The sequence below is a fragment of the Mytilus trossulus genome, chromosome 13, assembly GCF_036588685.1.
Source record: "Mytilus trossulus isolate FHL-02 chromosome 13, PNRI_Mtr1.1.1.hap1, whole genome shotgun sequence".
NCBI classification, from domain to species: domain Eukaryota; kingdom Metazoa; phylum Mollusca; class Bivalvia; order Mytilida; family Mytilidae; genus Mytilus; species Mytilus trossulus.
In genome coordinates this window covers 60410856-60426068 of record NC_086385.1, presented here as the reverse complement: position 1 = coordinate 60426068, position 15213 = coordinate 60410856, and the positions used below count along the sequence as shown (strand labels likewise).

The following is a 15213-nucleotide window of genomic DNA, read 5'->3' as shown; positions in this document are numbered from 1 at the left end:
ACTTTATCAGTAACGCACACCTTCAAATTTGATATGGATCAGATTTAGAAAAAAAACCATAGAAGAAGTTTGGTATCGATCATCAACCTTGTCAGTCAACATTTTTTGGAGTTGTTACCCTTTAATGACCTTTTTTTTACCATATTTTGGACATATACAGTCTATAGATAGAGAAAAATAGATTATAGAGAGAGAAAAATTTAAAAACTATTATAGAGAGATAGAATAAATACTATTATAGAGAGAGAAAAATTTGTGAAAAAAAATTAAAAATTATCAGCAAGACAAGATCTGTTTTGTGGAGAGAAAAAAACTATATATGTAGAGACAATGTACAACTGAAACGAATCAGTAAATCATTGAGATCAGAAAAGTCTCAAATTCCCACGGTCAGATGTTTATGTTCTCCCAGTTTTCGTTGCCATCCTACAATATCTTTTTCTTTTTGATAAACATGACTTATTTTAATTTGGATTTTTTCTAAACTATTTTGTAAAATGTAAAATAAAATAACACCTTTCTTAATTAGCTCTGAATGCACCATACACCTGGAAACCTGGTAAATGAAACTTCTTTTTTAATCAACCCTCCATTTCTAGTACATCAATATTAAACCATTTTATTCACAAAGTATCAAGAACTAACCTGGGTGGGATAACTAACATGATACTTCCTAAATAGGTTGTCTGGAAGATGTGTGAATGAATGAATGAATGAACGAGATAATAATAGAGAGCAGAGAGACAGATATCTTAAGGGTATTGTGTACTGTTCTGTGGAGGGAAGTTATTTAGGAATTTTATAATTCTAGTAATTTTCAGAATAGATTGGTATTTCTGAGCTAGGAAAAAAATACTATTTAAGGAAAAATTGGTTAATGTCAAATTTAGAGACAGATTAAATGTATAACTGTTCCAGTAGATTTCAAAGTCAATATTAATGAATTTATTCAATTTTTGTTTTGTCTTTAGCTTTCATAATTTTATTTTTTTAATTTTCATAACTTTTTCTTCATACCAGTTATTTAAAGGTTTTTATTTTAGTATAGATGCTGTATTATGAACATCGTTCTGAAGGGCATGACTCTGACCTTGACATCCTTGATCAACCTTGAGGGTCTCCTCTTTGAATATGACCTTAAAAGTCATTCCATAGTGCCATATCTATTTACATAGACTTCATGGTAAATTAAAAAGGGGGAATCTATAAAACCTGGTTAAGTCAAATGGTCCACCCCATTATGACAACCTGAACAAATTGAAAACCAGTGGTATTTGTTTTCTTTGATTTTTTTTATTGACATAATTGGTGAACATTGCAATAATTACGACGGAGGAGCCAAAATTGAGTAAACATACAATACAACTGACCTCAAAATTCACACTTTTAAAAAATTCATACACAACGAATTCACACACAAAAAATTCACACACAAAAAAATCACAGAAGCAAAGAAATATGACAATCACCAACAAACAAAAATCTTGGAGTAGACAGTACAGTCAAGTAAAACATAATGACATATACACTTGTAAAAAATATTTTTTCCCTACAGTTGGCGCAGTAGATACCTCTGCTTTATCTGACTGCATGACGTCCATACTTGTTTTATTTCAGAACTTACAATTGTCCAGTGAAGGTTATAGTTGTAGAGGTGTTTAGATCTCTTGTAAGTACCAGTTTCAGTACTTATCTGTCACTAGTAATACTGAGAATAAATGTCACTACAACTGAGCTTTTCCTGCATACGATTGGTTTCCTCACATTACTTGGTATTTTATGCAAAAGTCTATATTTTTTTAATATTTCGGTCAGTAGTTTTTCCCCTGAAAGTTTAAAGTAACATTTTATTGAGATATTTTATTGGCACTCAGATTCAAACACAAAACATTGCAGATTTGTGATAAAAAATAACATTAAATTCGTTTTTATTATTTCATGTGTGTTAATTAATATCAAAAGTAACCTGCAATATATTTAATTTTGATTTGAAGTAATGTGTTGGAAAGATGGTCTCTGATAATTTGGTGGTGACAAACATTCTTCTTTTATATAAAAAAAAAAAAAAAAAAAAATATAAAAAAAAAAAAGAAAAAAAAATACAATGTAATATCTATGTATATAAATAATTAATATTTTTTTTCAGGTATTTTAATCCTTTCTTCAGTTTAATTTCAGAATGTTTCTGATAGACTGGATAGTGGTTGAGAAACACAGAACCCGTGATCTTCGGGATTTTGATGAAATCGTGATGAAGTAATGGATACATTATTTTCATGGGATGGCGGAATTGAAATATATCGTGATGAAGTAATGGATACATTATTTTCATGGGATGGCGGAATTGAAATATATCGTGATGAAGTAATGGATACATTATTTTCATGGGAAGGCGGAATTGAATTTTGTCGTGATGAAGTAATGGATACATTATTTTCATGGGAAGGCGGAATTGAATTTTATCGTGATGAAGTAATGGATACATTATTTTCATGGGAAGGTGGAATTGAATTTTGTCGTGATGAAGTAATGGATACATTATTTTCATGGGAAGGCGGAATTGAATTATGTCGTGATGGAAGTAATGGATACATTATTTTCATGGGAAGGCGGAATATAATTATGTCATGATAGAAGTAATGGGTACATTATTTTCACGGGAACTTTCCTTTTACATATTTTGAATAAAAACATCAAAATTTATTAAAATTTAAAACAAAATCACCAAAATTTATTAAATTTTAACGATAAAAACAAAATTTGGTAATTTTTAATTATTTTTTTTTATTAAATTTCAAACAAATTATCACTAAAATTTATTTAAGAAGCATTAAGATATATCCATGTAATTGTTCATAAAGAGTAAAAAAGCTTTATTAAAGACTTATCTAAGTATTTATCTTTTTCTGAATTAAAATAAATAACTGTTCATTTTTTCCAAATTTGTATAAATATATAACCATTCCATTTACTAAATTTCGATATCATAATTTAGCTCACAATAACTAAATTAGTATGAAAATTTTAATTTTCAGTGTTTCATTGAGATTTGGACTTCCAACAACTTGAATTTAACAATACTGCATTATTATAGGGTATATGATTGCAACATGAATACGTTACTTACTTTTTTTTAAAATGTTTAGAAATTGAACACTAGCAAGTCGGTAGAACATTACCTATAAACTAGACATGGAACCCAATCACCATACCCCATCACTATATCCCATCACTATACCCATCACCATATCCCATCACCATACCCCATCACTATATCCCATCACTATATCCCATCACGATACCCAATCACCATACCCCATCACTATATCCCATCACCATACCCAATCACAATACCCAACCACAATACCAAAGCACGTTCACTTAGCATGACACCCACAACCATTAACACTGTATGTATAGAATAAAAGGTAGTTTATACTGGCTTGCTAATGTTTTCTTCTTGGCTTTCTTTAATTATCCCCTAGCCCCACATAGCAACAGCTCTATGTATAGTTGACCTGGGACTGAGCTTCGGAGCAGGTTTGGTGGAATGGGGCAACATCCAGGAACTGGAATTTAAGAGCTCAGAGGTCTTGGAGGAGACTAGGGTCTGATGAAAGGGAGAGTAAGACTCCAGGCACTTGTATTTAAGGGCAAGTAAGGGAGTAGGGAATAGCTAACCCAAAACAAGTCCAGGGACTTGTTTTTAAGGGCATGGGGGACCGGAAGGGTTATCCCATAGGGGTCCAGGGACTTGTTTTTATGGGATTGGGGGTTGGGGAGGATTACCGCATGGGAGTCCAGGATCTTGTTTTTAAGGGATGGTGGTTGGGGAGGGTTACCCCATGGGAGTCGAGGGACTTGTTTTTATGGGATTGGGGGTCAGGAAGGATTACCCAATGGGAGTCCAGGATCTTGTTTTTTAAAGGGATGGGGTCAGGGAGGGTTACCCCATCGGGAGTCCAGGGACTTGTTTTTAAGGGATTGGGGGTCAGGGAGGGTTACCACCATGGGAGTCCAGGGAATTGTTTTTAATGGACGGGGGTCGGGAATGGTTACCCCATGGGAATCCAGGTACTTGTTTTAAGGGATTGGGGGTCGGGTAAGGTTACCCCATGGGAGTCCAGGGACTTTTTTTAAGGTTTTTGGGGTCAGGAAGGGTTACCCCATGGGAATCCAGGGACTTGTTTTAAGGGCTTGGGGTCAGGGAGGATTAACCCATGACAGTCCAGTGTATTTAAGGTCTTGGAGGTCAGTGAGGGCTACCCCACGGCCTAGTGTAATAGAGATGAAGAAGTTGCTGGGTAAGGAGGGAAGGGAGGTAATGTGTTGGTGTTGTAATTTCACACTGTTCTGATACTGTATAGTTGCTTTAAAGATTGTGAAGTACAAATAACCCTGTACTTTTGGATGAAATGCATTATAAATTTCAAAATAATGAACACTTCCCTTTTCTGAATTTAAATAAATAACACTTTCTTTTCTGGATTTTAAATAAATAATTCCTTTTCTAGTTTTCAGATAAATAACCATTCCTTTTTCTAAATTTAAATAAATAATTCTTTCTTTTTTAAAACTCAAATAATTCTTCCTTTTTAAATTATAAATAAATAAACCTTCCTATTTCAAAATTAAAATAAATAATCCTTCCTTTTTTAAAATTATAAATAAATAAACCTTTGTTGTTTTTTTTTTATTAAATTTGAATGAATATTACCATTTCTTTTTTAAAATTTGAATAAATAATCATTTCTTTTTCCAAATTTAAATAAATAACCTTCTTTTTTCTAAATTTGTATAATGACCCCTTTTTTGTGTGCTGGTGGTGTTACCACAGGTTTGTGTATGCGTCTAGTGCAGTTGGGAGTCAAAGACTCTTACACTGCCGCTGGATAGCTTATATTCATAGGTGAAAAGAAAGCTGAGTGCGTAAGTCTTTCCTTCCAGTACATAGCCTCTACACTAACAAGACTTCTACAGTGCCTCCCCGTGACAGCACATGGTAACTAGGATCTAGTGTCCTAGGCTTGACTGTAGAGGATCTCGGAGTAGCAAGGACCCTAGAGATGAAGTGTGTAGGCCGATCGACATGCGGACATCCCTAGCACTCATCACCCTTGCCCCAGTTATGGGTTAAATAGCCGGCTGAATGATGGTCATCAGCCTTGAAAGGATGTCTAGGAGAAGAAAACTCTTGATATGAAATTTTTGGTAGATTTGACTCGTCAGCCTTGGTCTGCAATTGATTTAAAGGAAACAAAGCTTGAGTAAAGATTCTCTGGTTCTCCAGGTTTGGGATTGAGAAATATGTCAACAACCTATCCTTGTAAAAAGGAAGAATGATTATATACTGATTAATCTTTCAGATGAGGAACATCACAACTGGGTCTGCATGAAGCTTTGATATTCAAAAGACAATGTAAATATGCATAAGGTACATGTAGTATATGTCTAGACATTTCATTTGAGTAGTTATGATTTTGATGTATAAATTCATATTTGGATATAGTATTACATAATTCCACAAGATAATTAACATGGAGCACCAAAAATATTCATTGATATTCTGTTTAAGGGTAGAAAAGGGATAAAGGAGAAGGTCCAGTAAGACCCCTTTTTGGCCCCAAAATATAGCAGTTTTACAAAATCGTTAAAATGGAAACTATTAGTTATTCATTGGACAGTCGAATTCTTCTGCTACATAAATATGGGCTATTTTTGACAATACAATGCACATATATCGGGTACTAGCACCATTAAGTCATGCTAAGTTACTGAAATTTTCATAATTCTAGCATTTTAGTTAAATTTAAAAAAAAAGTTTCAACATCTTTAAAGTATGCATTTTTTTATTTATCAAATAAAACAGTCCAATGTGTCAGTTATTTTCAATGCAAGTTTCTATATTAAACGTAACTATAATAGACTTGATCTTAATTTTTTTTTAAGGATGATTGAATCTTGTCTTGAAATCTGAAAATGGTTGACGTATACTTTTTAAGGGAGGGTAGGGAGTCTGAAAAAGTGTATGCCCTGTTTTGTATACTTTGGAAAATGGTTGACAATTATTGATGACCCCTATATATAATATCAAACCAACAAAATGTAGAATTTTAACAATGGTGCTCCTGAAAGAATAGGAAGGGTACACAGTTCCTGCTCCACAGGTCACGATTAACAGCTATGACCAAAATATGTATTACAAATAAGAATTCATAGGTGGAAAAAAAAAATCATGCATAAACTAAAAATAAAAAACTATAAAAATTCACAAGAATTAGCCTAGTAAATTAAGAAGTATTATTATGCCATGATGATATGCATGTATATGATAAATGTTATGTATTAGTAAGTTAGAATCATAACATACATCTAAACAATTACATGTATATACATAGCAATATAGAATATTTACACCTGGCCCATTGGACCTATATGTCACTTTAGCAATATTGTAACTTATTTAACTGCTATGATTAGATGTTAATTAATTGAATAAATTCCATATACATGTATAGATATCGAAACAAGATTGGTATAATTGCCAATGAGACAACTGACTCCACCAGAGACTAAAAGATATATAAGTTAACAACTATTGGTCAACATACGGCCTTCAATAAGTGTTTAAAACTATCACAGTTATGGATTCAATTTTTTTTTCAGTTATCCTGGATATTTTAAAAACACTTAAATGATTTACTGAAGGAAAATTGAAGGAAAGTAGGACCTGGATGTAGAATAATACCAACTTAAGGTATGTATGTTGACGGTTACATTAAATCCTTGTTTCAAGGTAATATAAAGATAACGAACATTCTAGTTTATTACTTCTATAATAATACAATACCTTATTACAGATATAAAAATATGAAGATGTGGTATAATTGCTATTTTTGAAAACTCTCCACAAGAAACCAAATGACATATAAATTAACAGCTATAGGTCACAATTCTGCCTTCAAATCTGAAGTAAAATATAAGTACATTTCATACTTATGATGCCATAAGATTTAATACAATTCTGAACTGCTTCATATGAAGAATTTCTTTAGCCTCTATCTCCTGTTTACCCCATATATGGATAAAATGTAAATATCTTCTGATATCAACATTTTTATATTATTTTGTGAATTAAAGTTAATGTTTTGAATGAAATGTTATTTTCTATTTGTAGACAACGAGTGCTTGTTAATTTAGAAATCAACTGAAGCCAAAGAAGAATGGATTCTGTTGATCTGAGGAACTTGGAAACACTTTAATTTTGACAAAAAAATATGTAGTATATTACAATTATGTTTAAAGAGAGAGATAGAAAGAGGGTGAGAGCCAGTTGTAAAGATTTATTCTTTTAAACCAGATATGTTGATTACATTCGAATTTCATAGTCCTACAGTTCCCCCCTATATGGTCTTAGTTAATACATGTACTAGGTGTTTAATGTAAGACTTTGATGTGACGTTTGAGAACAATCAGCTGCCATTGGTGTAAATCTATTTTGATGCCCTTTCAGTTGGGGGGGGGGGGGGGAGGATATTGTTTTACTCTGTCCTTACGCTCTACCATCCTTTTATAGGTATATAGATATTAGAAGATGTGAAATTGGTGACAATGAGACAACTCTCATCCAATTTACATGTAGTATAGATAACTACTCCTAGAGTTTAATGAGTTATCTCCCATATTTGTAGGTACTTTTGATATTTTGATATTTCATGATAAGGCTAATGCAAATAGAAGATTTAACTTGTTTTTGAATTTAACAAACTGAGCATAAGTTGTGAGGAATGGAAACTAGCAGGCCGAGTTTTAGGGTTAAGGGGAGGTAATACACTCAATGTTTATCTTTTCATATGAGCTAGTTTTGTTCACTGCATGGAAGGCCTGCAATAAAATAGAATGTATTAGTTTTATATATGATTGTTATATATTTGTTGTTAGATATGCTATATAAGATGTAAATAAAGTAAGATGACAGTATTTTTTAGAGCTCTGTAAATAAATTGAGCTTGTAAACATAGGTCTAGATAATGCATTAAGTGGATTGTCTGACATTGGGATTTCAAATTATATTTATGTCGTCATCATCTATAAAAGTGCTTCCATTCTCAATATTATCTGATATTAAACGCCCCTTCCTCCCAATTATGACTTCATTTTTAGTTTAATGAGTTATCTCCCATATTTGTAGGTACTTTGGTAACAGTATTTCATGATAAGGCTTAATGCAAATACTCACTCACTCCTGGAGACAACTATTGTTTTTTGTAGAAAAGAAGATTTAACTTGTTCTTAAATTTAATGGTAAATCCTGGTACTTGGTATATTTTCTCCTAAGCTTTAAAATAATATTTAACACCCTCTCCATGAAATTGAACATTGCTCCTCTTGATTTTAGTAAGTGAATTATTATGCAATAGTTTAAAAGAAATGTCAAATAGTATTTCATAATGCATTAGAAGGAATGGTATATCTTATAGAATTTTGTTTTACTTGTATGTTTAGTACGGTAGTCACAAAAAATGTAATTTATTATTTGTTTTACTATTTACTATTATCAAGTGGAATAACATGAACTTATTTCCCTGTTTGCTAGTTCATAACGATTGTAAAGTTGAAATTTCTGTAACAATTAAACACCTAGCTATGATTCTTCCCTACAATGTATAAGTTTTTTTTAAAGCAGGATGTATTTTTTTCAATATTGCCATATTCTTAAGTCTTAAGTAGCAGTATTATATAAGGTGATCGCTACATAAATCACTTCTCAATTTAAGAAATAAAATTTATTTGAACTTCTTTATGCTTCTTTAAAATATTATTAAATTAATATTTTGTTCCGCTTTTTAGAAATAATCTTAACAAGATGTTTCAGTTATTTTGAGAGGAAGTTTTTTTAGTTTAAATCCCTAGCTAGGTCAGACCACACAAGACTGAAAACTGGTATTTGCTTGTAATAATATTTCAAGTTATATTTATCCCTTTAGGGTAAAGTCATTCCATAGATATGAGAAGATGTGGTATGAGTGACAATGAGACTATGATAAGATGTGGTATGAGTGCCAATGAGAAAACTCTCCATCTGCTGAATTATGTTTTGGGGTATGGTGATTCCTGTCGATTTTGCCATAATGGTTTCTGCATTTGAAATTGTATCATGTTTTGTTATATTGGCGCTATCTCTTACAACTTGCTTACAGTGACCTATATTTTTTAACACCTACAGCATGAAAGATGTACCTACTAATTTGTACTATTAGTATATAGTAATAACATTGTCTGTCATTTGACCCTTGTGTAACCTCGGATCAAGAATATCATGACCTGTTGTTTTGTGCACAATATATAACTTTAAAATGAAGGTACATTGTCTTTTAAGACAATAATCAACATTTGATTTTTATTTCAAAGCTATGTGGAGGTAATCTGACTAGCATTAGTATGACATAAATGTAACATTTTTCATGCAAAGACTTGCAAGGCAAAAATAATAAGATACCATTAGTTATTATCGTTTATTGGGAAAGACTGTACTTTGACACTTTCATAGCCTTTTTTTTTTGGTTTTACTCTATTGTTGAGTTAATTACTGTCACATTGTATTTACCCAAAAGTCGACATTCTTCTTTGAGCATTTTGAAAACCTTCAAGGAAACCAACTATAACTGGACTACTTAGTACATTTGAACTTGTATAAAAGAAATATTTCACTTCTTGCCACAGGAAACTTTGATGCAATGTTTTTATCTTATTATTGTGGTAGGTTTTTCATTAGTTATTTTATAAACATCATATAAACTTGTCAGTAATAGCATTTGATACTTGATTACATGTATGGGAAGTTAAGTCGCCATCTGTGTTTAGGGTTCACAGATACTATACCTCCCATTTAGGTATAGTAACGTCCCCACCATACATATCAAGTATCTGCTAGTACTGGTATGAACTGAGGGAGACAGATCACTCAGTTGGACCCTGACCGTCAGACCAAGGGTGACTTGGTCAGACTGCGACCGAGTCGTGGTCTAAACCTTTTCTTTGTACCATGCATGAACTGAGTGAGATCGATCACTTAGTTGGACCGTCGTGACCAAGGGTGACTTGGTCAGGCTGCGACCGAGTTGTGGTCTAAGTACCATACATATCAAGTATCTGCTAGTAATGGTATGAACTGAGTGAGTTCGATCACTCAGTTGACCGTGACCAAGGGTGACTTGGTCAGACTGCGACTGAGTCGGGGTCTAAGTACCATACATCTGCTCGTACTGATATGAACTGAGTGAGTTCGATCACTCAGTTGGACCGTGATCAAGGGAGACTTGGTCAGACCGTGTACCATGTATCCGTTTTACTGGTACAAGTTTTTATCCATATTTTAATTGGGGATGTTTTTAATTTTTATCCAAATTTTAATTGGGAATGTTTTTATCTTTTAATCCAATTTTTATTGGGGAATGTTTTTATCTTTTATCCAATTTTTTATTGGAGATGTTTTTATCTTTTATCCATATTTTAATTGGGGATGTTTTAATCTTTTTATCCATATTTTAATTGGGGATGTTTTTATGTTTTTATCCATATTTTAATTGGGGATGATTTTATCTTTTATTCAAATTTTATTAAATGTTTTTATCTTTTATTCAAATTTTAATTGGGGAAGGTTTAAATTTTATCATTATTTTAATTGGGGGTGTTTTTAACTTTTTATCTAAATTTTAATTGGGTGGTTTTTTTTAATTTGTTAAATTCATATTGGCTGTATAAGTCATGCTTTAGTCAAATCAGAGACTGTAAAATTGGTACTCCGAAAGGAAGAGACTGGTGGTTCCTGCGGCCATTTGTTTCGGTGAACTAGCACCTTAAAGTACAGATAACCCTCAGGCCAGCTGGCTAGTACATTAGCAGACAGGTACTTTTGTACCATTTGGCATTTTAAAAACTTTTGGCAATTTTTACTTTTGGACTTTTACTTTCCTATTGTAATTTTTTTTTATAATTGTTTTCATTTTTTCTAAAATATTTTTTACACCTTTCTATTAAATACATATTTTGGCTGCAAAATGGTTATCCAAGGATAATTTCTTTAAACAAAATTTACATCACACATTTTGGCTTTATGTAACTTTGGCTGTTACCTTAATTTTTAGAATAATGATAACCATTTAATATTGAAATAGAAACTACAGCTCCAAATTAGCTCAATATTAAAAAAAATGAAGAGTTTAGATCTTCTTTTAGGTATTGAAACTTTTCATTCTTCCATGCCTGGTACTTCATGATTAAAATCTTTTCATTAACTAACACTTTCATGGGGATATTTAACACACAGAGTAGGCTAATATAGGAGGTTAAGGTTGGTATGGATATGAGAGAAATGGAGGGAGGATGAGGGTAAATATTGAGAGTGGTATGTATGGATATATGTTCTATAGGGAGAAAAAGAAAAAAAATGAGTAGATGAGGGTAATATTGAGAGTTGTATGTAAAGTAGTTAGGGAGAGAATGTTAATTTCTTTATAAGGGCTTGATGTACTGGTCTAATGGAAGTGCAGTTTTCTTTTTCCTTTTGTGTAGTTCTTATTTTCTTCAAAAATCTGGAGTTAACATTTTAACTTCTAAAAGTACTGCTGTCAAAAATGAACAGGTTAACAGCCTTTCTTGGTACTGATTATGTGCTGCTTATATATAAACAGTGTAGCACTTCTCAGTGACTAGATAGGGTTGCAGCTTTTCATCAATTTTAACAGCATTATCTTAGTTATAATTGCAGTGATCAACACACTTACACTTAATTAATGTTTCTTTCATTCTGAGAAAATTTGCTTTCAAGTCTTTTTATAAATTTCTTGGTCTTGTGTTTCTTCTGTATCTTTGCTGTCAAGTTTGTAGTTTATTCTCATGGGGTTTTTATCAGTCTTAAAATGCAGTATTAGTGTGTAGGGTGTATGTATCTAACATTTAATGGTTAATTTCCAACAGTCAAATCAGGTCTGTATTTAAATATATGTTTTATTTTACCAGTTACAAACAAGATACAAAATGGGTCCCTATGACACTCATTATTGTCATACATCATTTTATATCCAAGCCTCTTTTAAACTATTTGAAAACAGCCTTGGTGGTCCTGTCAGTGTTTCAAGCACAGCAAAGTGGAACTAGACTCTTAAATTTGTATATACTGATTAGTACGCTAGGCACACTGCATTAAGCATGATAAGAAAGAAAAACAGCTAAGACTGGTGCTTGGAGTCGAAATATTGACTCTGGGATATGATGACACATTTCCATTCGGATTTTCACCTTGTGAACTAACATGTTCTCTACAATTACTAAGCAAAAGTTAACCAATGGTCCTTGTTGGGGCATCTTGTTTAAAAAAAAATATGTCTGATGACCTGGCCTGCCAACCAAGATGGCTGCAATGGATAAAAATGAAAAAAAGGGGTAAAATGTAGATTTTTGCATATATCTCTGAAACCAAAACATTTAGAGCAAATCTGACACGGGTAAAAAATTTTATCAGGTCAAGCCTTAAAATTCAGACAAATAAGACAACCCATTGTTGGGTTGCTGCCCCTGAATTGGTATTTTTGTTGTTGCCATTTTTGATTATTATCTTGTATATTATTATAGATAGAGATAAACCGTAAACAGCAATAATGTTCAGTAAAGTAAGATCTACAAATAAGTCAACATGACAAAAATTGCCAATTGACCCTTAAAGGAGTTGTTGCCCTTTAATGTAAATTTTAACATTTTTTTGTAAGTTTTTGTTATCTTATTCTCTGAAACAGATATGACAAATTTGACCAAACTTTTTGCATTTTGTCTTAGTAGTTTCAGAGTAGAAGATTTTGGTAAAAGATTACAAAAATTTAAGAAAAAATGGTAAAATTGACTATAAAGGACAATAACTCATGAAGGGGCTTTTTTTTTTATGGTGGTTCGGGTGCCTGAAACGGGAGAAGCTTTTTCCAGCATTACCATCTATAATAAAAAAATAAAAAATGTAACAGAAATGCGTTTTTTTTTATTAACTAGCGTAGTACATGTAAGTAACAAATCAAGTTTCAATATTAAAGTTTGCTCATTGTTGAAGGCCGTACGGTGACTTATAGTTGTTAATGTTTGTGTCATTTTGGTCTTTTGTGAATAGTTGTCTCATTGGCAATCATACCACATCTTCTTTTTTTTTTTTTTATCTCTGTTGGTCAACTAAAACTTTCCGATTCTCCTGTGACCTGTACTATCGAAAAGCTTCAACACACGTTCTTATGTATATATATATATATATAAAAGTCTATAAAAAGGACCAACCAGCAAATTTACTATGTACCGGATCGACTAGAATAGGCGATACTATGCAGATAAGGAAAAAATTATATCAGTCTAAAGATTTGCACAACGGTACTGATATAAGGTGTTATTAAACGAAAATGTTGTTATAAAATCGTGTTGACAAATATTTCGACTCAACAAATGGCCTTCTTCTTGTGTCACAAGTTTTAACAATACTGATACATAATGTATAAGGTGTGAAAATAGATCAGGTGATAATACAGGTAAGTTTTGGTCGATTGATTTTAATCCTGAATATCATAATTTAAACAAAACACTATAAATCAATATACGTGACTGTGTATATTAACAATAAAAATAAGTGAAAAACAAAACTGTTAATATTTCTTATTGATGCCGTTTGATTGATGTACATTAAGTTCCTTTATCCAAAAGCTTTCCCGAACCTGTCGCTGTGCATCACTCCAGTGAATGTTCTGTTCAATCACTAGAATTTTCATGCGGTTAAAGTCATCAAGTTTGTGATCTGACTGTCTGAAGTGCTGAGAGACTGGAAGAAGTGGCTTCTTAGATATATCACTCCTATGGCCATTGAGGCGTTTGTGGAAAGGCTGCTTTGATTCACCAACATATTGGAGGCCACAAACCGAACATTCTAGTATGTAAATAACATTCATACTTTTGCAGGTAACATTGCAAAATATCTTATAGTTATTTTCGGTTGCCTTATACTGTGAAATGTTGACGAATGCTGCATCTGTAAACAGCATTTGCAGCGTTTTTCTCCACACGAACGACATTCTCCAGGAGTACTTCTATTATCAGACACTTCAGCCCGCACTAGTAGGTTTCGTAGACTACTAGGTTGCCTAAAAGCTATCATTGGAGGCTCAGGGAAAATCTTGGACAGTTTGGAATTCTTTTCAACTGATTTCCAATGCTCACGAATGACACCAAAGCTGTTTTTGAGAGATGGGTGATAAGTAAGAACACATGGAGTCCTTTTGTTTTTCTTTTTAACTTTGTATTCCAATAGTTCACTCCTCGGAATTGACTCCGCTTTCTGAAAGCTTTTTTTGATATTTCTGTGTTTGTAGCCCCTTTTCTTCAAGCGAGTTTCAAGTTTACGCAGTTGTCTTTTAGTTGTTTCTGTGTTGGAGCATATTCGCTTGACTCTAAGTGCCTGACTGTATGGAATGCTCTTGGTAAGATGAGCAGGATGGCAACTTTTAGGGGACAAATATTGATGAGTGTCAGTAGGCTTAGAATATAAATCTGTAGATATGATGCCCTCTGTGAGCGAACTTGAAGTATCGAGGAAGGCGATTTTGGATTTAGACTTCTCATGAGTAAATTTGATACTTGGATGTATGTTGTTGGCATGAGTGATAAAAGTGTCTAAATCCTCGTCGCTTTTATTCCATTTCATATCCACATCATCTATAAATCTAAACCAGGAAAGCGGTTTTTCGATGGAAGTTTCAAGGAGTTGTTTCTCTAATTTGCCCATAAATATGTTGGCATATGACGGAGCCATTTCGGTGCCCATGGCAGTTCCATTTACTTGCAAATAATGATCTCCATCAAAAGTGAAGTTGTTTTTCTTAAGTACCAGCGTGAGCATTTTGACCAGGCATTCAGTAGGTGGATATTTCACTGGTCTGGAATTCCAAACTTCTTTGCATGCATCGATGCCATCTGCATGTGGAATATTAGTGTAGAGGGAGGTAACATCCATGGAAACAAGAGTCGTGTCGGAGGGGAGTGGGTTTAAGGCCTGCATTTTTCTAAGATAATCGGTTGTATCTTTGATGTGAGATGGTAAGTCTTCAACATGTTGACGAAGATGGAAGTCAACAAATTCCGATATTTTTTCCGTCGGATGACCGTTCGCTGAAACTATAGGTCTTCCTG

General features: G+C 32.8%; 1 long non-coding RNA gene across 1 annotated transcript; it reads left to right on the top strand.

Moving 5' to 3' along the window:
• The first annotated feature begins 4827 nt into the window (after window positions 1–4827).
• On the top strand, window positions 4828–7546 carry LOC134694978 (uncharacterized). The gene is made up of 3 exons (XR_010102665.1): window positions 4828–5434; window positions 6667–6757; window positions 7178–7546. It is a non-coding gene; the product is annotated as an uncharacterized LOC134694978 (long non-coding RNA).
• The last annotated feature ends 7667 nt before the right edge of the window (window positions 7547–15213 follow it).